Here is a 27,935-nt window from a genome sequence, read left to right on the forward strand (position 1 = left end):
GAGTGAGACTCCAACTCAAAAAAAAAAAAAAAAAAGTTTGTATAATTTTGGTGCTTAAGACAATAAATATTTTATGTAATAATCATGTATGACTATTAGAAATAAAAAAAAGAAAACCCAGCTGTGCACAGTGGCTCACACCTGTAATTGCCCCACTTTAGGAGGTTGAGGCAAGAGGATTGCCTGAGCCCAGGAGTTTGAGACCAGCCTGGGCAACATAGCGAGACCATCTCTTTAAAAAAAAAAAAAAAAAAAAAAAAAAAATAGCTGGGTATGGTGGTACACGCCTGTAGCCCAGCTACTTGGAAGGCTAAGGAGGAAGGATCGCCAGAGCCCAGCAAGTTGAGACTGCAGAAGCCGTGATCCTGCCACTGTACTCCAGCCTGAGCAACAGAGTGAGACTTTGATTTTAAAAAGAAAACACACCGAAGCCCTAAAGCTAATTTTAGGTTGACTTCTCAAGAATAAAGGATAGGGACCATGTCTCAACAGTACTAGGTATTGTCGTGGGAGGTAAAATTTAGACACACACACACACACACACACACACACACACACACACACACACACTGTCCCTCAAGGGGCTTGAAGTCTAAATGAGGGAATACTGTATGGGAGCAAAGGAAATAACCAATAGGTCACAGATCTTTAGGAGTAAATGAGCTAAATATTAAATGACGATGCATCACGTTCCCATGGGTAGACACATAGGAGGGTGTTTAAGAGAGAATTGAGGTTCCCGTCCCAGACTGGTGTGATATTAGTCCAGTCACTCATCTGCCCTGAAGTTCAGTTTCTCCATCTGAAAGTAGAGTTAGTAACAGTAGATGAGGTAAAGCACATAGCACAGTACTGCACAGAGCACATTCAGGAAACGCCCATCTGTCTTATTACCCCCTTATTGTTCCCACCCAGGGCTTTAGAAAGCAAGTGTGGGAACAGCTTTAGATAGAAGAGAGACTGCCCTTTGTTATATTTCTTGATGCTCTCAGCCATTTACCTTTTGAAAAGATACTTCCTATCGTTAAGTGTTTAAACAAGTATTTAAATTAAATGGCCCTTATTTTCCCAGGAACATGCAGAAGTCTGGCCCACACTTCCTGGACACAATGTAGTTTTTATTGAGTGCTTAATCTGCTGATGACTTAATCTGTTGATGAAGCCAGTCAATGGCTTTCCCTGCTTCCTAAGCCAACTGCATGCTTCACTCCAATCAAAAGGCACCTTTAATCTGATTCCTTTTCACTCAACTCTCCACCATGACCCTTATGCCATTTCACTCCTCCTTCCCCCTCCTGAATGTAATAAGCCTGGCCCAATTTGCTTGTATAAACAGAAGGCAGAGGCAGGCAGGGACGTCACTTGGCCACAGCGGTTCTGCTTTTTATACATTCCTCCCGCCTTGTTTCCTGAGACCTTTCAATAGAGCCAGACTTGGAGGAGAGTTATATTAAACAGTGTGACTCCAAACCTAAACAGCCCCTGAAGCATTAGTGGTTCAAAGATCTCCTGGTGCATTTATGAAAAGCCATTGATCTGGGAAGAGGTGTTAGAGGACTTGAAATGCACTAAGAAAACTCCTTTGCTCACAGGAGGCAGAGTGGTTTTCATTAAGGAGGTGCCTTTATCTCGTCACATTACTGACCTGCTGGAGTCGAGATGGGCTGCTTCCCTTGCCTTTAAAGAAAGCTGCCTCTGGTCAGAAACTACGATAAGAAAGCGTTCATTTTTAAGACACTCACAAAGGACAGAATTGCAGCTTTATGGTGGCTTACTTTCCTGAGTTTGATCCCCAAATATCCTTTAAATTATAAACTTTGTGACCACCTCTGATGCACAGAAGCCTCGAGAACACCATGGGTTATTCCCCCAATGTTTGGTGGTTAGTAACTGGGGAAAAAAAAAATCTGTGAATTCTGGACTTGAGAGCTTGGGGGACTTGAAATACCAGCTAGAACAGGGTCTACTCTTCACTCAGGGTCATGCATGCCCAAGAGACCATTAACCAGCTTCGGGACACTCTAGGCTGCCTCAAATCCCATTCCACTGCTTACTAGCAGGGTGAACTGAGATGGATTCCATCCTGTCTTTTCTCATGTAGAAACCGGGCTTTACGAGCTCATAGGGTTGATGCAAGGATTAACTATGGTAACATATGTAAGATGCTTTGCACAGCACCTGGCACATAGTTGGCACTCAATAGAAAGCAGCAATTAATATTGCTTGTTATAACCTTATCATTATTTAGAGTCTAAAAATTGTAAGCAATATTTTGCATTTATGTACATGTGCATTTTCCTAGGAAGAGGTCCATACCTCATTTTCATTTTCTCCAAAAAGGGAGAAGCACTAAGCTAGCCAGTCTAACTCTCTCCTTTAACTAATGAGTAAAAACCTACCCAGAGGTTTAAGTGGGTTTTTTTCCATAGTCACATGGCAAGCCAGAGGCAAGGCCATGGCTAAAACCCAAAATCTGTTGACTGTCCAAATATGCTTTGCAACATTTTGGAAACATTAGCAAAAGCAGCCCAGGCCTGGCACAAAAGTGATCTATGACTATGAATAAGTATGGAACAGGATTGGACACATCACGGTAGCCTCCAGGCAAAAAGAGTGTTCAGGGGTCAGGTGTGAGGGCTGTAGAGTTGTGAAAAAACTACTTGACAATGATAATCAACAGAAGAGGAAGGCGTGCAAACCAAATAGAAGGAGGAGTGACTGGGACCCCCAGGAAGAGATCACCCCAGTTCCAAACTCACCTGCATCTCCTATCGATTAGCAAAGCACACTGATCCCATAAGCCACCCATAAGCTTGACCAATTCCAAGAGAAGCTACACATAGTGGACCTAGGAAATACAGTAAATAATTTCTCGGTTCTGAGGGACTCCACCTCCTTCTCCAAGGACACACAGCCACAGGACTTTGAGGTTTGCACTCTTTTTGCTCACCAGGTTCTTCAAAAAATACTTTGCTATTTTCCTAGTTCATTGGTTCTCAAAGCATAGCCCCGAGCCAGCACCATCCACATGATTGGGGAACTTGTTAGAACTGCACACTTTGGGCCCCCTCCTCAGACCTACTGCCTCAGAGAATGGAGAATAGGGCCCAGCAATCTGTTTTAACATGGTCTTCAGGTGACCCTGACTAGCACTCAACATGGAGAGCCACTAATTAAATTGGTGTGGCACAGAAAGCAAGCAGGGAATGAGGACTTGGAAAAACCTTCCAGAAACCTGAATCCCTAGAATACATTTTTTGTTTGTTTGTTTGAAATAAACTGGAACTAGATTAGTAACCTAGATCCTCTTGTATTTTGCAAACAAGAGATCCTGGAGGGAAGTGGAAAATAAATTTCAAGTCCTTTCATCTCCTGTTACAATGACACATTCATTTTAGCATTGTGTGGGGAGGGAAGAAGGGGGAGAAGGGGAGCGGTGGTTAGGTTTGTGGAGGAGAATACACAATTCCAATGGAATCCACTGTAATTTAGGGGCAATTAACATCTCCACATTCTCCATCCATGAGGCTCCATTAATCCAGTTAAGCCTCATCTTCTAATCAAAAACAAACATCCTGGAGTGTACTTGGGATCCTTTTAACGTGTTCTGCCCACCTGGATGCTGTCCTCTGCCTTGTAATCCAGAGCTTTTAGGAACCACTTCAGCTCCTGGGAGGGGAGGGAGGGAGGGAGCAAGCCACCGCCTTGGCTGGGTCCTGCCAGCCTCTGGTAAACCAGCCTTCTCCTAGGCTGCGCCCTCGCCTGAAGCTCGTTCTCTGACTAGACCTGCCCTCTCCCCGCCATTATACAAGTCCTTTTTTCTTGCTATTCTGGGCAGCCTTTCCTGACAATTTGACTGCCCCTGGGCCAAATACTCAAGTGTTGGGATTATCCTAATGCCTTGTATTGCTAAATCGTTTGCTTCCAAAGGCCTTTCATATTCGACGACTTCACATCTGATCCTCCAAACTACTATAATGTCATTGCCATTTCTGCTCTTCCCACCCACTCCCACTCCCTGCCATTTACAGATGAGGCCACTGAGGCTTCCAGGGCTTATGTGACCTACCAGACTTGCACTGCTAGTAAATGGATGACGAGATAAACTCAAACCCAGGTCTCCTGATCCGCAGGCGGAGATTTGTTATGAACACTGTCTCTTTCTGACCACCCATCTAAATCCATAATGCCGATAAATAATACATTTGTCCTTTTGCTATGTTTGTCTTTGGAATGTCTTTGTATCTAGGGAAATCAGTGCATCTTCTTTAATTTAAAAGCCTGTAAGTAGAAGAAATCCTATTTGTGTAATTTAGGGTTAATAATAATGTAAGGAGCTTCTATATATCCAAAAAGATTTCCATTTTTATCTTATTTTATCTACAAAACAATCCAATGAGTTAAGTAGGATATGCAATACCACACCTATTTTAATGGTAAGGAAACTGGAGTTTGACCAAATAAAATTGACTCAGAAGTAGACTTCTTTGGGAATAGAACACAGACTTCCAATCTTTGGTGCTGTATTTATCTACTAGATATGTGGTTTGAAAATTGTGACCCTAGGGCTCCTGTATGCTTCCTCATGGAGAGGTAGGGCAGGCAAGGCTCAGCATGTTCTACCCCTGGTTTAACTAAAACGTTCCTTTCTTTAAAAAGCAGCATGGAAGGCCCTGGCAGGTCCTCATTTCCTGACTCGAGTATCTAGCACAGTAGCAATCCTAATCACGCATAGGCCGTGGCAGTGGCTTGAGGATAATATCATTGCAGATGGGCCTTATCAGCCGGGAAGTTCTTGCAAGCACTTTATACCTCCTGGCCTGCAATTTGTCTAGACAGGGAAAACAGTACCCTGTCCTCAGGGTGGGTAAGCTACCCCTGAACTTTTGCATACTCTTGTTCATTAATTCAACTAATTTTGTTAAATTACTATGTGTTAAGCACTGTGCTAGAGTCTGGGACTAAAGTGGTCGAAAAAAATAAGGAGGTGATCACATTTATCATAGAACACACCTTCTGGTAGACCTGAAACAGATCATTACAATAATAAATAATTTCAAATCATAATACGAGCTAGGAAGGAAAGCTCTGTTTGCTGCATGGAAGAGTAAGGAAGGGGATCTCATCCAATTGGAAGATCAGGGAGTCGCAGTCCGTGGAGGTAACATGGAAGCTAGGTTTTCTTGGGAAAGCATTCCTGCTGCATGGAACTGCACTGTCTAGGCATGAAGAGAAAAGTGCCAGGCCTGGTTGAAGAATCCCTAAAAGACATGGCTGCTGGGGCTCAGTGAGGAAGAGTGGTGGGATATGGGAGGCAGGGGTCAAATGGAGCAGGGCTTCAGTTTATGCACGGCAAGATGGGCAGCTGCTGCAGGGACTTAAGTAAGGAGCGCTGTGATTGACTGATAGTCATGACATGACTCTGGTTATTGTCCAGAGACACAGTGGAGTTGGTCAAAAGCATACACAAAAGAGACCTGTGAGGAGGTCATTAGGCGGGTTTCCATTGTCACACAGTTGGAGGTATCTCTGAGGGCTTTTATAATTTAATGTGGAAGAGGAGCAGGCAGCATGGACAAGACTTAGAAGAACAAGCACGCAGAAAAATAAAAAGCACAGTCTTGGATGGAGATGCTGTAGGTCCAGTCCTGCTGCATAACGTGTGACAGGCCACTTAACCAGCCCCTCTGGGCCTCATTCTCCCCGTTTGTGACAAAGGGCTAATCATCCAGCCTCAGCGGGGTTATTAGAAAGTCCAATTAAATAATATCACTGAAAGTGCTTTGTCAATGGTAAGGCATTATGAAAATGCAGGGTGTCATTATCATTAACTATGTCAATATATACAAAGTAATTATAATTACAGTTCTGAGTAAATATGAAATAACATTTGTTTTCTCTCTGTATCCTGAAAACAAGTTACTAGAAACCAAGGATTTTGTGGTTTTTAGATTAGTTAGAAGTTTTATTGTATTTCATAACTCTACCTTTAACGCTGAAAGTTTTACAATTGCTGAATAAAACTCATTTTAATCTTTAAAATTATTATATTTACTCAGAATTATCATGCTCATCATATCTGGTTCACATCACATTTTCCAAATCTTGTCATTTAGGTGCCAGTCACTTTTTTTTTTTACCGTAATGTATAAATATTAACTTGATATTTTATTTAAATTTAATTTATGTACATGGAAAATGTTTTTTTAAAAAGAAATTTCAACCTAAAGAATGTTACGCGTGAAATCAGAGTTGATATACTAGTTAGATTATTTCCTAATTCACGTTAAAATAGTTGCAAGACTAGTCACATATAAATAATCTAAACTATCTAATAGGATCTCACGTAACACCAGTGGTAAACATTATACATGGGAAATGATAGCTTATACTATTTCTATTTTTTTAAATAAAGTTGATTGTGTTTATTTAAGGTATACAATAGGATGTTATAGGATCTGTATAAAGTAAAAAGTTGCTGTAGTGAAGCAAATTAACGTATCCAACAGGCCCCATTTATACATTTGTTGTTTTTGTTGTTGCTTGTGCCAAAAGCAGTTAAAATCTACTCATTAGCATGAATCCCCAATACAGCACAATTCAGTCCTCATGTTGTACATTAGCTCTTTAAACCTGTTCATCCTACTTATCTGCTACTCTGTATCCTCTGACCTACTTCTCACCCCATCTCCTCCACAACCCCCTCTAGCACCTGGTAACTGTTCTCTCTCTCTCTCTTTCTCTCTGTGCATATATAGAGAGAATCTAATACACACACATACATACATACACACACAAATATATATTTATATAAGTTATATATATTAGATTCCACAGATAAGAGGCAGTGTTCTTGATGGAATATTACACAGCCATAAAGAAGGACAAAATTATGAACTTTGCAGCAACTTGGATGGGCTTAGAGGCTATAATACTGAGTGATCTATCACAGAAACAAAGAACTGGGTATCACACATTCTCACTCACAAGCAGGCCTTGAACAACTATCATAAAACTATAAGAAAGGGACTGGCAGTGGCAGTAGTGGGAAACTATCAGGGGAGGGCAGGGATGGGACTGGCAGTAGTGAGAAACAGCTGGGGGTGGGAGCGGGGAACACCTCATCAACAAGGGTACCTGCATAACAAACATCTGTATATCTAACGCTAAAATATATCCCACATATTTAGAATAAAAAATAAAAATAAAAAGATGCAGTGGATTTCTTTCTGTGTCTGGCTATATTGCACTTGGCATAGTGTTCTCCAGACTCATCCATGTTGTGGCAGATGGAAAGTTCTCATTTTTATTTTAGGGCTGAGTAATATTCCAATCTCTTTCTCTGTAGCACAGTTTCTTGATCCATTTGCCCATGACACATAAGTTGATTCCATATCTTGGTGATTGTGAATAACGCTGCAATCAACAGGGGAGTGCAGATATCTTTACAAGATGGTGATTTCATTCCCTTTGGGTATGTATCCAGAAGAGGGATTGCTGGGTCACGTGGTAGTACCATTTTTAATTTCTTCAGAACCCTCCTTACTGGTTTCCATAATGGCTATACCAATCTACATTCCCCTCAATAGTGTAAAAGGGTTCCCTTTTCTCCATACCCTTGCAAACAGTTGTTAGCTTTCGATTTTTTGAGAACAGCCATCCTAGTGGGTGTGACCTGAATAGCCGGTATCTCATTGTGGTTTTGATTTGCATTTCCCTGATAATTATGTTGAGCACCTTTTCATACACCTGTTGGTGATTTTTATGTCTTATTTGGAGAACTGTCTATTCAGGTCTTGTTGTTGTTGTTGTTGTTGTTTTGAGTTGGAGTCTCACTCTGTCGCCCAGATTGGAGTGCAGTGGCATGCTCCCGGCTACCGCAGCCTTGCCCTGCTGGGCTCCGGCCATCCTTCCGCCTCAGTCTTCCAAGTAACCGGAAGTACAGGCATGCACTACCACACCTGGATAATTTTTTTGATTTATTGTAGAGACGAGTCTCACCAAGTTGCCCAGGTGGGTCTCAGACCCACGGGCTCAGGTAATCCACTTACCTCAGCCTCCCAAAGTGCTGGGATTACAGGCTGAGCCACCAAACCCTGCTATTCAGTCGTTAGCCCATTTTTTGATTTGAGTTGTTTTTCTACTATTGAGTTGTGTGAGTTCTTTAAAAATGTTAATATAAACCCTTTATCAGATCTATGGTTTGCAAATATTTTTTCCTAATGTTTAGGCTGCCATTTCATTTTGTTGATTGTTTTCTTTGTGCAAAAGCTTTTTAGTTTGATGACTCTCCTTTATTTATTTTTGTTTTTGTGGCCTAAGCTTTTGATGTGATACCCACCCCCCCCACCCCCCCGCCAAATTACTGCCAAGACCAATGTCCAGGAGCTTCCCCTCATGTTCTCTTCTAGGAGTTTTATAGTTTCCAGGCTTACATTTAGGTCTTTTATCCATTTTGAGTTGATGTGTGTTGGTATAAGATAAGGGTTCAATTTCTTCCCTCTGCATGTGGAAATCCAGTTTTCCGAGTTGTTGAAGAGTCTAGACTTCCCCATTGTGTTCTTTTGGTGCCCTTGTCAAAAATTAGTTGACCATTCACATTTTAGATCTTTTTCAATATCAGAATTAACAGGGCCTTCCACTGGCCTGGTGGTACTTAACATCAGAATCACCAGATAAGCTTTTATGACTCTTGAGGCCCAGCTGAACACCAGGTCAATTAAATCAAAATCTCTGCACATGGGGCCCATGCATCAGTTTTATTTATTTATTTAAGCAGGATTTCTTGAGAGGCAGAGACGTTCCCATAGTGGGAGGGGACCCGAAGGGGTTGCCCCATCAGTATTATTTAAAATCCTGGATATAGTGGTTCACACCTATAGACCCAGCTACTTGGGAGGCTGAGGTGGGAGGATCACCTGAACCCGGGAGGTTGAGGCTACAGTGCCCTCGGGCCTGGGTAACAGAGTAAGACCCCAACTTCAATGGAAAAATAAAAAAATAAAAACACTTGAGATGATTTTTTTTTTTTTTGAATTGGAGTCTCACTCTGTTGCCTATGTTGGAGTGCAGTAGCACACTCACAACCACTGCAGCCTCAACCTGCTGGGCTCAGGAGATCCTTCTGCCTCAGCTTTCCAAGTAGCTGGAACTACAGGCATGCACCACCACGACTGGCTAATTTTTCTTGATTTATTGTAGAGATGAGGTCTTGCCAAGTTGCCCAGGCTGGTCTCAAACCCTCGGGCTTGTGCAATCCTCTCGCCTCTGTCTCCCAAAATGCTGGGATTATAGGCATGAGCCACCACTCCCGGTGAGATGATTTTTTATGTTTTTTTATTTTTTTAAGTTGTTTCTTGAAATTGGGAACCACTAACTTAGATTCCTGAATGCCTGTCAAGGACTTCTAGAGTTGGACAGATATGGAGGACAGGCCTTGAGGGAATAGGCTGGCAGTAGTGGAGATAATTACTGTCTCATTTAGAGGTAATGGCCATCTTAATAAACAATAGCAAAAGTAATAGTAACAGTAATAATAACTACTACTACTGGTAGGCAATGTCAATCAAGGGCTAAGTTTATGTCAGCACTCTTCTAATACTTTATAAGACTTCGTTTATTTAATCTTTTATAGCAACACTACAAAGCAAGTACCATAATTATCTATGTCCAAGATGGAGTGCCTGAGGCCCAGAGAGCTGTAGTAATTTGCCCAAGGTCACACAGTAGTAAGTGGTGGAGATGAAATCAGAGGCTCCTTGAAAGAAACTTCAAATTACCTTCCTTTCTTGATGGTTTTCTACTTAAAACAGATGGCAGGTCTAGAATCCCATTATATAAACTTCAGCATCTTCTGTCTCTGAGCCTTTTTATTAGACTTCTTTCCCCATCCCTAATTTTACAGATGAGCACATTTTATTGATGTGAAAATGAAGACCTATAAAAGCTGCTCCATTTCCCAGGTGATATACCGACTACATGTGTGGTCTTGTGAAAAGCGCCCTAACTCCTCTTGGAGATGGTTTTTCTCATTGGAGTAGCAAAAATAAACCCATCTGCCTTGCAGTCATTAACATCGGAAGAAGTAGCAGCAGCATCCACAGTGTTGGGTCCCCATCACTCGTGCCCTGGAGGAAGCTCCAGAGGACGGGAAGGATGGCTTCCAGCAGCCCAAGAAGTCACTTTCCTCTCTTGTAGGATCCAGTTACACACAAAAGACTTCAGTCTGAATAAACAGAGCCAGATGAACACACCTATGGGATCTTGGAGGCCAATCTCAGTTTTTCACATCCAGCTACAGGGAGGCGAGAGGAGCTTTCAGCCTGTTGTTTTCTCAGAGAGAGATGAAGAAACTACCCTCCCATGACGCAGCTGATTCTGCTTCACAGTTGAACAAGAGGCATGGAATCGGATGTTTTTCAAGCTCAAAATAAAGCAGTGGAAAATCTATCTCCTTTCTCTCTCCATAAAGAACACCTAAACACATAGCGTTTAATTTCCGAATAGGGCAATGTTCTTTTTAAGGGAAATGTTAAGCATGGATTAGAGACACGATGAGCTGTAACTCTATCCTTAGCCCTTTCATTGTTAACAGTATTTTCTTTGGCGGTGTCTGTGCAGAGATGTGGGAAAAACCAAAGTCTTATGTAAATGAGAATCGACACACGCTGATAAACCAAGCGCCAGACCTGAGGTCTTAATTACACAGAAGTCTAGATGTCAGAATGAGTGTGGCTTATTGACGTTCAGAGATTTCACTTGGTATTAAGTTGGACGACCTTGTTCTGGAAGCAGACTCTGGGCCATGCTACCAAATGGCTAAGAACTGTGGTTATGCCTAGACATTGTTCTGGGGGGGATATATCCCTGAACCATAACACTTACCCTGCTCATGGTGGAACAGGCAAGTCAAGGTGTTTTCAGGTGTGGGGCAAAATGCTACTAATTAACCAAAGGCTCCTAAAAGCAGAGGTCTCTAACTGTGCCATCTCTATTCTGCCCTCCACCTCTATTCTGCCTGTTCGTGTAGTGTCACTTGTTATATCTACAACACTGTCACAGGCATTGTCTCCGTTCAACAACTGGGACTCCTGGGAGATACATAAAAGCACGAGTAGCCACTTTTTAATGCTGAGAAATCTGCAAAGTCAATAATTAATAAGCATTTATGCTACTGAAGATAAGGACACCTGGGGTCTTGGCTAGCTCACACACGTTGCTCCGAGTAGACTAGGTTTAGCAAGGTTTTATACCTCCTGGCCCACAGCTCTTTTCATTAGCTGAGATTGTGGTCATTATCCTAGGGGGTACGGGCTGTGTTTTTAAAAGGAGAGAGGCTATTTTCAGATTTGGCCATAACCAAACAGTTCTCAGTGGGAGTTAGTGTCTTTGCCTTGAAATAGAAAAATAACACACCACTTCCCTCCACCCCTGCTAATTAAAGTGTCAGGATAGAGCCCTCACACTGATTTGACTCATGACATGTTGTCCCGTGTAATCGGACGTGTTTCATGCTAACATCAAAGCCTCGTCAAGGATGTTGGAGCAGGGTGTTCAGTACGCGCCTGTTGCAGTCTGACATCTAACTCCATCCAGCATCATTCACAGACTCTTGCTCACCAGGAGATTAACCTGCCAGGCTGCCGCATGAGAAGGGACAGAGCAGGTCCTGACAGGGGCCTTGGGATGCAGGGAAAATCAAAACAAATCCACCTGCTCAAGGAAAACTGCTGATGACTGCAGCACGGTGACCTCGTCCTCCTGTGGACATCTGCGGCAAGTGTTATCGCAGCCACTGATGTGGCACTGGGCCATTTACAACCGCCTTCTAACATTCTTTTTCATGAATGTGTCTGCACTGTTGTTTAACAACTTTGTGCAATAATCTCTTAGCACCTGGGAGGCGAGGAGTTTCTTCAGGTTGTGTCTATCCTAGCAAGCTTCTCAAATGATTCATGAAAAGCAAGCTGGTTGTTTTTTTGTGTTTTTTTTTTTTGGAAAAGTTCCCATCTATCATGCACCAATACTTTTTGTAGGATATAATTAAAATGATAGCATAAATGAACATGGGCTAGGATGTCTTAGTAGTGTCAAATTACAAATGTGTTTAAATGCTTACTCTCAGTTTCTTGTCACGGAGCAGTAACACACAAATTGCCAACTGGCATCAGCCTTTGGACTACATTTTGAGTAACATTAAACCAGAACACCTAGAATACCGGGAACGATACAGAACACAGCACAACTCCTCAATATATAACTGGTGACTGAATATGTGTATGGGTATGTAATATATATGTCTAAATTATACATGCACACATTTAGGAGATGTTCATACCAAATACTGGTATATACATACACATTCAATTAATTTATATTCTATACCATGCCATATGTATAAATAAGAAGATAGGTTTACAAGATGGAGATCTATACTTAGGGGGAAAAGGCACCATGACCTATTCTCCAAAAAGGGACTGTAATTTTCACAAGCTCTCTGTGGGATCAAGTCTCCCACCCATATTTTGCCCAAGAGACAAGTGAATCTCACTAAGGTAAAGTGACTTGCCAAGGTCACTGAGTTATTTGGTGATGTTGGTAGGATTCACAGGCTATCTGGCTTCATTGCCCGAGAGCTTTCTACTGAGTGACATGAGTTCAGTGATGTCACAGGTAGATATGCCTCGATCACATTACAGAGTTGTAGGAAGAGGATGGATAATGAGTGTGTTCCTTTGGTGGGCTCCAAGCAAAGATGACCATAACATAATTGCAATGGGCTGACCTAGGTAGGTTTCAAGTGAGAACAAATCTATTGATGCGTTTCGGGGAAAGTTTATTCCTTACTAAGAAAAGCATGAAAAGATGACCCCTTTCTTCTGCTGGAGGCCGGGGTGTCAGAATATGATGCTGTGACATCACAAATACATCTTAGACCCAGAAAGATGGTGTCAACACATTGGGGAGGACAGCACACCCAGAGAACCACCAAGAAGAATATGTATCGTACACCTGGAGCATCCCTTACCTAAAGACTCCTTGTCATGGGAGACAGTGTATCACGTTACTAAAATGAATTCAAATAGGGATTGTTCTGTTACTTCCAGCCAAAGATGCCCTACCTAATGCAAGCTCCTCACATAACAATATGACAGTAAACTTCACTCTCCCTTTTAACAAAAACCAATGTTTGATTCACATTGCTGAGTCAGAATTTCAAAGGAAAACATCACTGAATGTATAGCAACAACATATATTTTAAAAATCACTCTGAAATAAAATTTAGATGCCATAAAATCATTTAGATGCGACCATAATAAGTTTAACTTGGAAATCAAAAAAACAAAAAGGAAAGAAAATTAACAACATGTAATGTAATTCCTACCGACTACATCAAGGTTTAGTTAAACTTTTGGGACATAGTGTATCAAGGCATGTGTAATCACAGCCTGTCAGCTTTGTTTAGGAATTCCCCTGCTTCTTCCTGCATGTTTACACAACTTTAATATTTTTCTATATTGGCTCAATAAAGGATTTTTCTACTGAGATGGCATTGCTCATCTGTATTTATTCCACACTGAGAAAGCTAAGTTATCTTAACAGTCCATTTTGGTCACTGTAAAGCTGATAAATTGTGTATAAACAGCTCAAATATTTTTCAGGAAATAAAACTGGAAGGAAGAAATTTTTGCTTCAACCATTTGAGACAGTCTTACATATTCAGAGATTAAGGCTAAGGTGTGGGTTTCTTCTTTCAGCTAAACCTTCATCCCTCTGCCCTTGACAACTTAATTTCCTATCCTCTTTGGGATACAGACGGATGAATATTTAGTGTAAAACATGATTGTGATTAAGCTCCCAAATGTATCTTCATCTGGATTCCAGCTGGTGTGGCATCTCAATTACCCCTCCATTCCCCTTGCAACCGTCTTATTGATGTAGTCAACCTTGCATGATGGCACTGGATTAAAAATCTCCCAAGACTCTCCAATCTTCTGACCTCAATCAATTTTCCCTTAATGAAGGGGGAAAAAAGGTCTCGTGCATAACATTATGACCTGAAGACTCTCACCTATAGGTATCAGAGCTGACTAGCTACCCAAAAAGAATGAGAATCTTCTTATGGCCTGCTAATTTTCCCTACATCCTGTCTCTGCAAATAATGGGGAATGCATTCATGAGGGGCTAATATACTCTGATGGAGAGGACAATTCATAGATGTATTGTCAATACAACATGAAGAAGGTTGCAAAAATGATCAGTCACCCACAATTTCTTGACCGGACCAGAATTCCATATTTGTCATCCTTCCCATGATTCCTGGAATCACTATGCCCAAACTCTGGTAAGTTATGGAAGTACAGTGTCATTCTCCAAATCTGGAATATTCATTTCAATATTTTTCAGTATCATTTCTTTTGAGAAGAATAGGTCCTAACTAACGTACATGGCTCTTCCGTTCATTTGCTCAATCCCTCATTCAACAAATGTGCACAGGGCACTTAGGCTGTACACTGGGCACAGAGGATGCATCTACAAATAGGATAAACACAGTGCTTGTCCTTGTGAATCTCAGTTTAGTGGGGGTGACAGACATGCACATAGGTCATCACAACTGAATGTAATTTGTGTTAGATGGAGCCAAGTACCAGATATCAGGTGGGCACACAGGAGAGGCATCTACCTCCACATCGGATTCAGGCAGGGAGAGAAGAGAAGGCTTTTCAGAGCTTTTCTTCTTATCTATTACATTTATGGTCTCATCACTTAGATTAAATCACTTGTCCTTCCTTCCCTCCCTCCCTCCTTCCTTCTCTTCTTCCCAAATGTGCTTATATAGGTAAATGTGAGATATTCATCTATTCTTGTACTTACAACATAATGATACTTTGGGAAAGAAAGGGAGGCATAAAGCTGTTTTCTACTTTTTCTGTTACAAATATATACTACAGAAGTTTGGAGAATGGAGGCAATCTGTGTGGATTAGAGTATTTGGGAGATACTTCAGGAAATAAGGAGGTTGAGTTTGCTCTCTAAGATAGGCTAACTATGGAGTCAATGCTTTCCACTTCTGCTGGACAAGACTCTATTTCTAGCAATCAGACTCATGAAGGTAGATCCTCTCAGAAGCCCAAGTGGGTAGCTAGAGGGCCCGAAGATTCCTCCTGGAGACAACAGGAAAAAAATCACCTATCGATCTCAACTCTCATTCAAGACTTGCAGTTCTAAAGAAGGCACTTCTCTCTAAAAGTGAAGCATGATTCTTCCATCTGCCTGCTTGTTTTGTTGACTGCATTTATATTGCTGTACACAGGGCATAGGTGAGGAAAATGAAAGATGAGAAAAGAATATTTGGTAGCAAAGCTAGATAGCTCAGCTCATAAGAGCCTACTGAAAAATTCTTCAATTCCCCAGAATCATGCTTCCTGATGGCGACCAAATGAGAAAATATAGCTCCTTGATACCTTCTTTATACAGAGACTCCTAAGTCACCCTACACACTTTTTTTTCTTTTAGGAGCCAGAGTCTCACTCTGTCACCCAGGCTGGAGTGCAGTGGCATGCTCATGGCCACCCCAGTGTCAACCTGCTGGGCTCAGGCGATCCTTCCACCTCAGCCTTCCAAGTAGCCAGAACTACAGGCGCGTGCTACCACGCTTGGCTAATTTTTTGATTTATTGTAGACATGAGGTGTCACCCAGTTGCCCAGGCTGGTCTTGAACACTTGGGCTCAGGCAATTCTCTTGCCTCAGCCTCCCAAAGTGCCGGGATTACAGGTTGAGCCACCACACCCAGTCATCCTACACATTTAACAAAAAGTTCTGACAAACTCCAAGAGGCTGGAAGGGTAGCCTGGAGCTCTATGAACTTGAGAAAGAATTAATTCAAACCTCAGTCAGCACCAGTAAGGACTGTCCTATATAACAAAAAATTCTCAGTTGCATTATTAAAAACACCGCTTTGGATGGACCAATTAATGTCAAAGGTTCCACTCTTTGGATTGCAAGCTATCCAAAGCCCAATGCACAAAAACTGTCCTCTAGCAAATCGGGTGCCCATCTGCTCTCCCAGGGTTATAATTGAGATGCAAATTACAATTTGAGCACTTCTGCTTTCATTTTAACCTAAACAGTTTTGTGAGATTTCCCTTAAAAGTTCAACTGAGAGTAAGATTAGTGAAATCAGCCTTTTTCTCCCAGGAATCAGCACCTTCTGGACTCAGAGACCCTGGAGCTCCCTCATACACTACAGTCACATTGTTGTTGCTGTTTGTTTATTTGCTACACCAGCATTTGCTAACCAGAAAATAATACTGTGATTTTTTTTTTTTTTAAGCAGAGGCAAGAGATGGGGGTGCTTAGAATTCAGAACAAATATGTCCCATTTTAGGAAATCCTACTATTAAGGAAATCCTGCAAGAACTAGAAGTGATTTTCCATTTACAAAAGAGGACCTACTATGGGGTTCCTTAAAAAATCAGTTCCCTGATCTAGTTAATATGTTTCCTTATTTGCAAACAAAAATAAAAAAGGTGCTTACTTGCAAAATTTCTGGAATACATCTATTATTTAAAGAAGGATACATCTATTATGCTACTGTGAACAGTTACCCTTTATTGAATGCCTGCTAATTATGTGACTGTTCCTACATGAACACTTTATATAAGTAATCTCATTTACTTCTCAAAACAGCCCTGTAACCTACATATCAGAATCTCATTTTATAATATAGAAAAAAAAAACTTGCCCAAGGTCATATAGCCAGAGCAGAGCTGAGACTTAAGTCAAAGTCTGTTTTCCTCTGCACTTCACTGTTCTTGTCTTGTTACTAATTAGATTCAATGGTCATACTCTAAAGCCTCCTTAATTTGAGCTGGTTGAGACAACAGCTTAAATTTGCTAGAAAAGTTTGAATTACAAAACACCCACAGATTATTCCCACAAGTATATGTAATGAGTTGGTCATTTTACTGTTTGATGGAGATCTTTCAGGATTTACTGTAAAGATAAGAATAATTATAAGAGTATAAAGGAAACCCCAGTGTATAAATGAAATAGAAACATACAACTAAAATGCATGAAAATGGCCGTGCTCGGTGGCTCAGCCTGTAATCCCAGCACTTTGGGAGGCCGAGGTGAGTGAATTGCCTGAGCCCGCGGGTGCGAGACCCACCTGGGCAACTTGGCGAGACCTCATCTCTACAATAAATCAAAAATTAGCTGGGTGTGGTAGCGCGTGCCTGTAGTTCCAGCTACTCGGAAGGCTGAGGCGGAAGGATCGCCGGAGCCCAGCAGGTTGAGGCTGCGGTGGCTGGGAGCGGCCACTGCACTCCAGTCTGGGCGACAGAGTGAGACTCCAACTCAAAAATAAATAAATAAAATAAAATAAAATAAAATGCATGAAAATACTTTGTCCCCTTAAGTTGGTTAAGTATAACTTGATAACTTGCCTATCAAATTCTTGAATTGTAGACCTTGATGTGTTTATGCTCTGATTTTAATTTCTTCCAAACTAGAGTTCTTTGTATATACTTCATTAACCCCTTGGTTAAGAAATACAGAAAAGCAAGAGACTGCATGGGAAAGCAATGAGTTTCTTCTCTCCTGTCTCCAGTTGCCAGGGCAGGAACAGTGGCTGACTTAGGAGGGAACAGTTATCTCTTCCTTACCACATTTAGGTCTTAAAATTAGCATGCAGCAGTAAAAGCAAAGATTAGGATGATATCGATTCTAGTCAAGTCAACATTAAGAATGATGCAACTATGAGAAAAACAAAGTATTAAGAACTGTCCATGTTTTCCTTTCCATTCTAGGAAAATTCTAGATCCTAGGCCAGAAGGACCTGTTCTGACAGGAACCTATCCTGGGTAAAGAGAAGTAGAAAAGGCCTGAGGTGGCCAACTCAATGTATATAAAAAAGGACACCACCTCACACTCACCAGGATAGCTATACTAAAAAATATTGTTGGCAAGGATGCGGGTAAGCTGGAACTCTCATGCATTGCTGGTAAGAACATAAATGGTCACCAGACACCTGATCTTGCAAAACCATTATTAAAGTCTTGCTTCTAAAGTAAAAAAAAAAAGAACATAAATGGTGCAGACACTGTGGAAAACAGTTTGGTAGTTCCTCAGAAAGTTAAATATAGAATTACCATGTGACCCAGTAATTCCCCTCCTAGAAATAATTCTCCTCCTAGATATATACCCTAGATCAGGGGTCCCCAACCCTCGGGGCATGGACCTCCACAGGATGGCAGCCTACTAAATACCTGGCTGTACAGCTGGAGGTGAGCTGGGGTCTAATGGAGCTCAGTCTCCTGTCAGATCAGCTGTACCATTTGATTCTCATAGGAATATGAACCCTATTGTGAATTACGCATATGAGGGATCTAGGTTGCACGCTCCTTATGAGAATCTAATGCCTGATGATTGTGCTGCCCCCTCCCCACCTATGGAAAAATTATCTTCCACAAAACCGGTCTCTGATGCCAAAAAGGTTAGAAACATAGACAACTGAAAACATATACACACAAAACCTTGTACACAAATGTTCACAGCAGCATTACTCATAATAGCCAAAAGGCAGACATAACCCAAAGCCCATCAACTGATAAATGAATAAAAAAATGAGATACAAACATTGGCATATTATTTGGCAAAAAGCAACGAAGTACTGATACACACTACAGCACAGATGAATCTTGAAACCGTGATGCTAAGTAAAGGAAGTCAGACATAAAAGGCCACACATTGCATGATTCCATCTATTAATATATGAAATTCCCAGAATAGGCAAATCCATGGGGACAAAAAATAGATTAGTAGTTGCCAGGGGCTGGAGGGAGGAGGAGATGAGGAGAGACTGCTAATGGGTAGCAAGTTTCTTTTTGGGGTGAGGGAAAAATGCTCTGGAATTAGACAGTGGTGATGGTTGCACAGCACAGTGAAGGTACTAAAAAGCACTGAATTATATACTTGAAGGTGGTGCTCACACCTGGAATTCCAGCATTTTGAGAGGTCAAGGTGAGAGGTTTGCTTGAGCCCAGGAATTCGAAATCAGCCTAGGCAACATAGTGAGACCTCATCTCTACAATAATAAAAAAAATTGGCTGGGCATGGTGGTTAGGGTTAGGGTTATAGTCCAGCTACTCGAGAGGCTGAGGCAGAAAGTTGCCTGAGCCCAGAAGGTCTAGGTTTCCATGGGCTGTGATGGTAATGATTGTGCCACTGCACTCCGGCCTGAGTGACAGAGTGAGACTCTGAATCTCAAAGAACAAAAACGTGAATTTTGTGTTATTGAAATTATAACTCAAAAAAACCACCACCACCAAAAAAAAAACAAAAAAAAAGGCAAGGGTTTGTTGGAAAGAGACAGCCCTGATTTTACTGATTTTCAGTTCAATCAGGCTGGAGACCTCAGCTCTGCACTTGGACTTGGAGAAGGAGACAGATTGTGAGGCATTTGCAGAGAATCAACTGTAGTTCTGATGGCAAGCTTCCTTAGCTTCCCCTGGATCTCACTCATCTCTCTGAAGAATCAGCCTTCTGTCCACCACAGGATGAGGAGGACTCCTCTGTGGCTTATGAGTTTCTCTGGGGCAGGTCAGCCCTAGTGACGCAAGGTTTCCGTGGGGTGAGCAGTACACATTCTCCTTCTTGCTCTGTGGGCTCTAGGGCTCTGAGGCTCTCAAACAGCTGCAACCGGACATACTGGAGGAGATGGCCAACTTCTCTCTAGAAAAGCTCCTGGGAGCAGTGCATTTTATTTATAAGAACTTTGAGTATTAGCCAGCAGGAGGGGATTGTACAGCCTAAAAGTTTTCAGGCCATTTCTGACACCAACAGAAGATGCCAATGCATTCCTTTGTGCCTTGTCATGTAAAGCTGACCTTAATTTGAGGTGGTGATAGGCGGACTCCTGTAGGCTGGAGCTGCTGGAGAGAAGAAAACCCTAAATGTGCAAGTGGGACACAGATTCACTTGCTACTTCCTCAGTCCCAGGAAAGACCTCTGAGTAGCTTCTTCAACAGTCAGCCAAAGGGAACTTCAAAGACTTTCTCCAACTATAGTTCTTGGAGAAGAAAAAGCACTGAGATGATACAATCTGTTTCCTAGAAATATTGATCTCTCAAGACCTGGGTACAGCTCTCCACACTTTTGAGGGCACCGCCCAACACACAATAGGTACTCAATAGACATTTCACTAATGGAAGAGTGAATGAATATGTGCTTACTGAGAATTTCCTATGTGCTTGTCGCTTTACTAAATGCTTCATTCATTATCACATTCTACAGATACAGAGGCTGGTTGCAGAGGCTCACTCCTGTAAACTGCAGAGGCGCTTTGAGAGGTCAAGGCGAGAGGATTGCTTGAGCCTAGCCTGGGCAACATAGCAAGACCTCATCTCTATAGAAAAAAAAAAAAAAAACTCAAAAAAATCAGCCAGACATAGTGGCACATGCCCATGATCCCAGCTACTTGGGAAGCTGAGGTGGAAGGATCGCCTGGGTCCTAGAGGTTTGAGGCTGCCGTGAACCAAGATCATGGCATGGTACTCCAGCCTAGGTGGCAAAGGGAGACTCCGCTGCTAAACATAAATAAATAAAATAAAGGCACAGAGGTATAGAGTGATTTGCCCAAAGCTTGTTGCCTGCAAATCCAGAAGCCAAACTCTAGTAAGCTCTTTCTTTTTTTTTTGAGTTAGAGTCTCACTCTGTCGCCCAAGCTGGAATGGAGTGACACATTCATGGACACCCCACTGTCAACCTGCTAGGCTCCAGCGATCCTTCCGCCTCAGATTCCAAGTAGCTGGAACTACAGACGCAAGCTACCACGCCCAGCTAATTTTTTGATTTATTGTAGAGACGAGGTCTCACCAAGTTTCCCAGGCTGGTCTTGAACCTGCGGACTCAGGTAATACACTTTCCTTGGCCTCCCAAAGTGTTGGGATTACAGGCTGAGCCACCAAGCCTGATCTCTAGCAAGCTCTTAAGTCCTACAGGAAGCATTCTCTGACAAACCAGAGAGAGTCAGGGGCCTGCACTCTGTGTTTTCATAGTGTGTACCCCCATTTATCGTATCAAACTATAGGTTTATGCTCACTTTGTGTTCCTTTCACCTCATACTCAGTGAGCTCCTGGATGCAGTGACTATGTGTTGTGCATTGCTGTATCCCTAGAGATACAACAGCCGCAGTGCTTAGTGCATCACCCATGATGAACATATTGAATTAAGGATTGAATTTATGGCTTGATGAGGAGTCATACAGACTGAACAGGGAAGGCAGAGTATGAGGATGATTTGATAGGCAAAGGCAAGGAGGGAGACCCCCCCCCCAAGGCCTCTGTCCCCCTGCAAGATCCCTCATTTTTATGCTTAGATGCAGGTAAAGAGGTAGTATTGCCTAGAGGGGGTGTAACTAGCCAGGAATCACAAAGCAAATTAGGGGGCACCAGGGTCTGGCGGGGAAACATCTGCCCAGCACATTGTGAGCACCAGATGAAAGGCTTGCGTGGAAAAGCAAAGATCACAGCACTATTTCTACAGAAATGAAACATTCCTACATTAATACAAGAAACGGGGTGAGGCTCCCAGAATCGGATATGCTGCAGAAGATACGGGTTCCCGTTGACATTGCTTTAAAAGCAAGTCAGTAGGTAAGTAAGTTAAAATACGAGAGAGAGAGAGAGAGAGAGAGAGAGAGAGAGAGAGAGAGAGAGAGAGAGAGAGATGCTTTTGCACATTTGAAACTTCTCCAGACCTGTAACCTCACCCCTATGCCCTGAGAGATTCAGAGCTGAGAGGTGGCTTGCACAATTAATAAAGCACAAAGAAAACCATAGAAGGGTTGAGAATCACTTTCTCCTCTCCTTGCACCAAAAATACATTCCTTTGAGCGCTGGGGACTGCTCAGGAGAAAGCAGCAGTGCCCCCAGCCTCCCACTCTTATCGCTCCATCTTTCTCCATTTCTGAGCCCTATGCTTGCAAGAATTATGAGCCCCATGTGCGTAAAATTAAAAACAAAAGTGATTTCTTCTTAGAGATAATTCTCCTTCCCTCCTTTTCTCCACCCTCCCCTAGCACCCCTCTGCTCCGGGGCCCTCTCTCCAGGCCTGTGCTCATATGTAGCAGCTGGGTGCCTGTATCAGACTTCCAAGAACACCATTTGCTTTCTATATTCTGGGCTTTTGCCACAGGGGGTCTACTGTGGCCACAGTCAAGACACACTAATTCTGACATTATTTTTACTGGCAGCCGTGTATCTTTAAGGAGGATCCAAGCTCTATTTGTAGAATGGAGGAAAAGAAAACACACACACACACACACACACACACACACACACACACACACACACTCACACACAAGACTGCATAGCTGAGAAAATAGATTTCCCCACCTGGATCCTGCAGACACCTCCAACTCAACATGTCCAAAACTGTACTCACTGACTCCTCCCCAACATCTCCTCAGGCCACCTCTGTATCCCCTGATCCCATAAACGGAGTCCCTCATCCACCCTACTGCTTCAGCTAAAAACCTCACATTCATTTTCTTGTATACTTCTCTTTCCTTCTTTTTCAAATCTATCTCCAATTCTGCTGACTTTCCAGCTGAAAGGCTTCTTCTTCTTTTTTTTTTTTTTTTTGAGTCGGGGTCTCTGTCACCCAAGCTGGAGTGCAGTGGGGTGATCACAGCTCACTGGAGCCTCAACCTCCTGGGCTCAGGGGATCCTTCTGCCTTAGCCTCCCAAGTAGCCAGGACTACAGGTTTATGCCACCACACCCGGTTAATTTTTAAAAAATTTTTTGAAGAGGCAGGGTCCCGCTAAGCACGAATCTACCTATATACACTGGAATCAAATGTTGCTTTGCTTAACTTGTGTTCTCCGAGGCTGTGTTAGTAACTTCTCCCCTGCCCCCTCCCCTGTCCAGAAGAGCTATGTTAACAAGAAAACCAACTAGCAACAGAAGTGGGAGGAGATCCATTTATTGCCCCCAAATCCCATCTAATTTCTTCTGATACTTCCTGAATAAAATTCAAGTGAGAAAGGGGAAACTGATGAGATTCAAAGTTCAGACTTGGTTGCAGACAAGAAAGGTCTGAATACTCACTCTCTGTCTACGGGTGGTCTTGGATAGCTTATTTAACCACTCAAAGCCTCAGTTTCCACATCCTTAAGCAGAGAATCATTAGCTTGTCTACACAGAGCCTTAATGTTTAATCAGTGGGATAAGGTATAAAACATTCTGATAACAAAACCAGGCCTGGAGGAAGCATTCAATAAATGCTCACTTTTATTAGTATTCCTTTTTTTTTTTTTGAGTTGGGGTCTCACTCTGTCACTCAGGCTGGAGTGCAATGGTACAATCCCAGTTCACTGCAGCCTCAACCTCCTGGGCTCAGGTGATCCTAACGCCTCAGCCTCCCAAATAGCTGAGACTATAGGTGTGTGCCACTACACCTGGCTAATTTTTAAATAATTTTTTATAGAGAAGAGGTCTCAGTATAGCTGCTCAGGCTGGTCTCCAACTCCTGGACTAAAGCAATCCTCCTGCCTTGGTGTCCCAAAGTGCTGGGATTACTGGTATGAGCCACTGTGCCCCGCCTATTATTCTTTATTTCTATTTTTAGTGACCTTCTACTGAGTAGCACTCCTCAGGCTCTAAGACAGTCTCTGCCCTGGTGAAGCTGGGAATCTACTTAAGGTAACAGATCAGGTGTGACAATAATATAAGAAGATTGGTTTCCTTAAACCAGACATGCCAGAATCTAGGCATTACCATCTACATGGCTGTTTGCACAGGAGTTATTTAGTTTGCCTACAGATTTCTTCCAACGTTGCTGCCAAGTACTCAAAATAGTTTGTACTTTCTATCTTTGAGTATAAAAAGCAACATCAGACCCAAGTTTCAGTACAGTAATACACATCAAATGCCACACAGTATTTTTGCCTCATGTAATAATAACCGTATTAACTTGTTATAGATACCACCTATTTCACCTTTGAGGTGGCATAGGATTCTTCTGGAAGGAATCACAGTCTGGAAAAGAGAATCCAGATCCCTTGTCCCATAGGTTCAACTGCTTGGAAAAATTTCCCACTTAGTTAAGATATTGTCCTTGAAACATGGAGTGTCAGATTAGCTGAGCCAAGACTAGGCCAGAGCTTGGGGGAGGCCATTGGAAGCTCACAACCAGCACAGTACTGAATGTCTAGTAGATGACAAGAATCCTGGTTGACTGAATAGAAGAATAGTCAGGCAAGTTTTTTTTTTTTCTTGTTGTTTTGTTTTGTAGAAAAGCCGTTAGCCTGTGAGAGGGCCACTGGAACTGCTGTAGCAGGTAGAGCCATTGCCTATGTTAGTCAGGATATCACATGATCTCTCTGAGGGTGTATGAAAATGTTTGGAGTTGGAAAAAATATATATTGGCCCCAATATACACAAAGATACAGTCAAAATTATACGAAGCAAAACTATAAAAGTTGTTTTAATTTTTCTATAAATTTATTATACCTAATGTGTGATATAAGTGCAGTTTACTATGTTTGATATAGTGGGGGAGAGGACACTTCAAAAGATAAGAGCTCTTGCCCGACCCAGTGGGTCACGCCTATAATCCTGGCACTTTGGGAGGCAGAGGTGAGAGGATTGCTTGAGCTCTGGGGTTCGAGACCAGCCTGAGCAACATAGCGAGACCTCGTCTCTACAATAAATAAATACATAAACAAACAAACAAACAAACAAATACAATTAGCCGGTTGTGGTGGCACATGCATGTAGTTCCAGCTACTTAGAAGGCTGAGGTGGAAAGATTGCCTGAGGTGGCTGTGAGTGTGCCACTGAACTCCAGTCTGGACAATAGAGTAAGACTCTGACTCAAAAAAAAAAAAAAAAGAAAAAGAAAAAAAAGAGCTCTCAGGGTTTTGATAGGTCCTAAGGTGACCAAAGCTGGTAACTCTAACCCTAACCCTAACCCTAACCCTAACCCTAACCTACATATTTACTAAAATCAAATGTTGCTTTGCTTGATTTTTGTTCTTTTAGGCCATGTTATTAACCTATGCCCCACTCTCTCCCTCTGCCCAGAAAAGGTATATAAACAAGAAATACCAACCAGCAGATGAAGTCGAGAATCGGAAAGGATCATCTAAAGTGCGGAGAGCAACATCATTTTTCAGAGTCAGGAATGGAGTATTAAAAATTCTCTACTTTCCCTCCACAAAGTCCATTCTGGGGTCCCAGACTCCCTGCAGGATGCTGAGAAGTGTCTAATTATCTGAAGATCTGTTGTAGTGGTAAGAACAAGTGACATTAAGATACATAAACTGGCATCTGAGGTTGACAAATGACAGGCAACACACTTAAATCTGTTAGATGTAAGCCTAACTTCGGAAATGGTTGGAAAAGAAAGAAAATAAAAGCATTTTGTAGTTCCCTGGGTAGGTTTGTGGTATTGTTTTTATTTGTTGTTGTTGGCAGTGTTTTGGCCAAGAAATGCTGCTACAAGCATTTGATCTCTGCCAGGGAGTGCTGGCCTTGAAATACCAGGTTTGGACACTAGTTTTCTCCTGGCTGCTTCCTCTCCTCCCCATTTCTCCTCTAAGCAAAGGAGATGGCTCTAGAAAGAGATAGAAGAAAAGGTGTGTGTGTGGGGGGGGGCACATATTTTCTATAGTCAGCAAAGGAGTGGAATAAACACATAAGCAAGCTACATTTGCTGGACCACATTGCCTGATGTTAAGGGCTCTGTCACCCATTTTTCTTACTTACTGCCTGAACCTAATTAAAGCAGAGTCACTTGATAGGAGTGTGGCATTGCATCTCCTTATGAACAAATACAGGAAGTCTATGAGCACTTTCTTGAGAGTAGACATTGAGCTTTATCCGTTATCTCATGTTGCTTGTCCAAAACAAAATCACATCTCACTTCCCCTTAAGCCACTGTATCCAATCTATCCTTCCATCCACCCATTCTATCATTATTCTATCTGACCAATTTACCTAGCACAAAGTTGGCCCACGTTTCTTTGCTGTGATTGGGTCTGTGCCCAGAGAATTGTTTCATTCAACAAATTCAGTATCTGTAATGTGCCAAGCATTGAGCTAAGCTATTGGAATGTGGTGATCAGCAAGACCGACACTGTGTCTGCCCTTATGAAATTTATAGTCAAATAAAATGCCAATTAACGTTAGAATTTGCTTAACCACTGCCCTCTTTGAACTGGATACGAGGCAGCCTATAATGGTGCTTTTTTTTTTTCTTTTTTGGCAACCACATAACACTGTTCATGTTGAGCTTGCTGCCAACAGTAACACTTAGATTTCCTTTCTGATGGAGAGGAATACACATGGAAAGAAGAGGACGCCACAGGTATCACAGCCAGATCACATCCCCCCTTTCCAGAAATTTCCACGAGCCTGGCAGACAATAGATATGCATTGAATGAATTTGTTGGTGCTATCTCTTTTATGTTTCATATTTAGATTCAGCATCAATCCAGCACCTTGCTGTCTCATGGACTCTGGCTGGTTATCTGGCATAATCTCTTACTTGCTTTTGTTTTGTATGAAAATGTCACCAGCAAACCAAGATCTGCCTCTAAATTGCTGAAAAAGAAAAGATGAAAAACTGAAAGTTGGCTGTACCAGGAAGTTCATGTCAACTTCTAAATTTGTTGTCAGAAGTAATGAAAGTAGATTTTGTGGGTCCTTCAGAACCGGAAAGGAAACGGAAATCAAACATTCAAGGGATCAATTTAGATTCACAAGAAATAGAAAGGAAGGAAAATGAAAGCCAACAGAATTAACTCTAGTTGGGTTCAAAAATAAATTGCCATTTTTTAAATTTCTAGTCTTTTCTTGTCCCCCTCTACAAGACACTGGGAGGCTGTATATAAAAGAGTAAATCAGAACTGTGGGTGCTGAATTTCAATTCTCTATTTAGGTTTCCTCCTGCCCAGGAGTGACTCCAAGGAGGAAATGAATTCTCAGTGGGGGATCCTGTAGTTGATTAGCTTTTACCTTCCAGAGGAGATGTCAATCATGTTAATTGGAATCAATAGACAGCTGTTCGGGGGGTCCAGGATAATTAAGCAAGTCATAAAGGGTAGAATTAGAGTTCCCTTTAAAAATTAAAAGGGATCCCACTGTTTGCTAACATTTTAAGCCACTTTGGCTACCTAAGACCTATTCTGATTTAAACTCACTGATCAAAGAGCAGTCAACTTTTGTATGGGAGGAAAGAGCTTATGCGCATCCTGTGGGAAAGTGGCAAATCCACCCTTCAGAAGTGAGTTTCCAGTGCATTCCAAAGGGAGTGTAAATTTGTGGGTGTCATATGAGCCAGACTGTTCTACAGTACTGGGGAGACAGAAAGAGGAACACATACACAGAGGAGAGAGAGAGAGAGAGAGACAGAGGAAAGAGAGACACACATGGGGGGGATATAGACAGAGAGAGAGGAGGGGAGGGAAGAGCAAGAGATGGAGAGAGAGAGAGAGAAAGAAAGAGCATGCTGTCTCGTGCGTACTTGCCAGCACTCTAGGGCTCTTATCCATTCAAGTTTGCACACCTTGGTAGCTCTTATCCAACCTACAGAATCCATAATCTGTAACCTAGGCTTTCCCGGGGGCAGCACAGAGAAAACTTCACAGGACCAGAAGGAAAGAAGACATCCCAACCACAAGTAACAATAACCGGACATCCCCAGCCCCCTTCAAAAAGATGTCCTCCTGCCAGAGAGCTTCTTCACAAAATGCATGTGCATTTTTATGCCCCCTTTAAAACTTGAAAGGGAGCTCATATACCCCCACCCTGCATTTGCTTACAGACGGAGAGGGCGCCTTCACCCACATGGCAACATGAAAAGAAAATGAAATTCTGTCCCAAGGCTTGTGATTTTTTTTCTTCCTTTTCCTGAGTCAATGAATG

General features: G+C 42.2%; 1 protein-coding gene across 1 annotated transcript in view; it reads right to left on the reverse strand.

Moving 5' to 3' along the window:
• Nucleotides 1–27,935, reverse strand: part of SLIT3 (slit guidance ligand 3) — a 628,209-nt gene that overhangs the window by 391,925 nt on the left and 208,349 nt on the right. The gene's annotated exons all lie outside the window — the stretch shown is intronic.

The sequence above is a fragment of the Carlito syrichta genome, unplaced genomic scaffold, assembly GCF_000164805.1.
Source record: "Carlito syrichta isolate Samal-C Ts95f unplaced genomic scaffold, Tarsius_syrichta-2.0.1 Scaffold301542, whole genome shotgun sequence".
Classification (NCBI taxonomy): domain Eukaryota; kingdom Metazoa; phylum Chordata; class Mammalia; order Primates; family Tarsiidae; genus Carlito; species Carlito syrichta.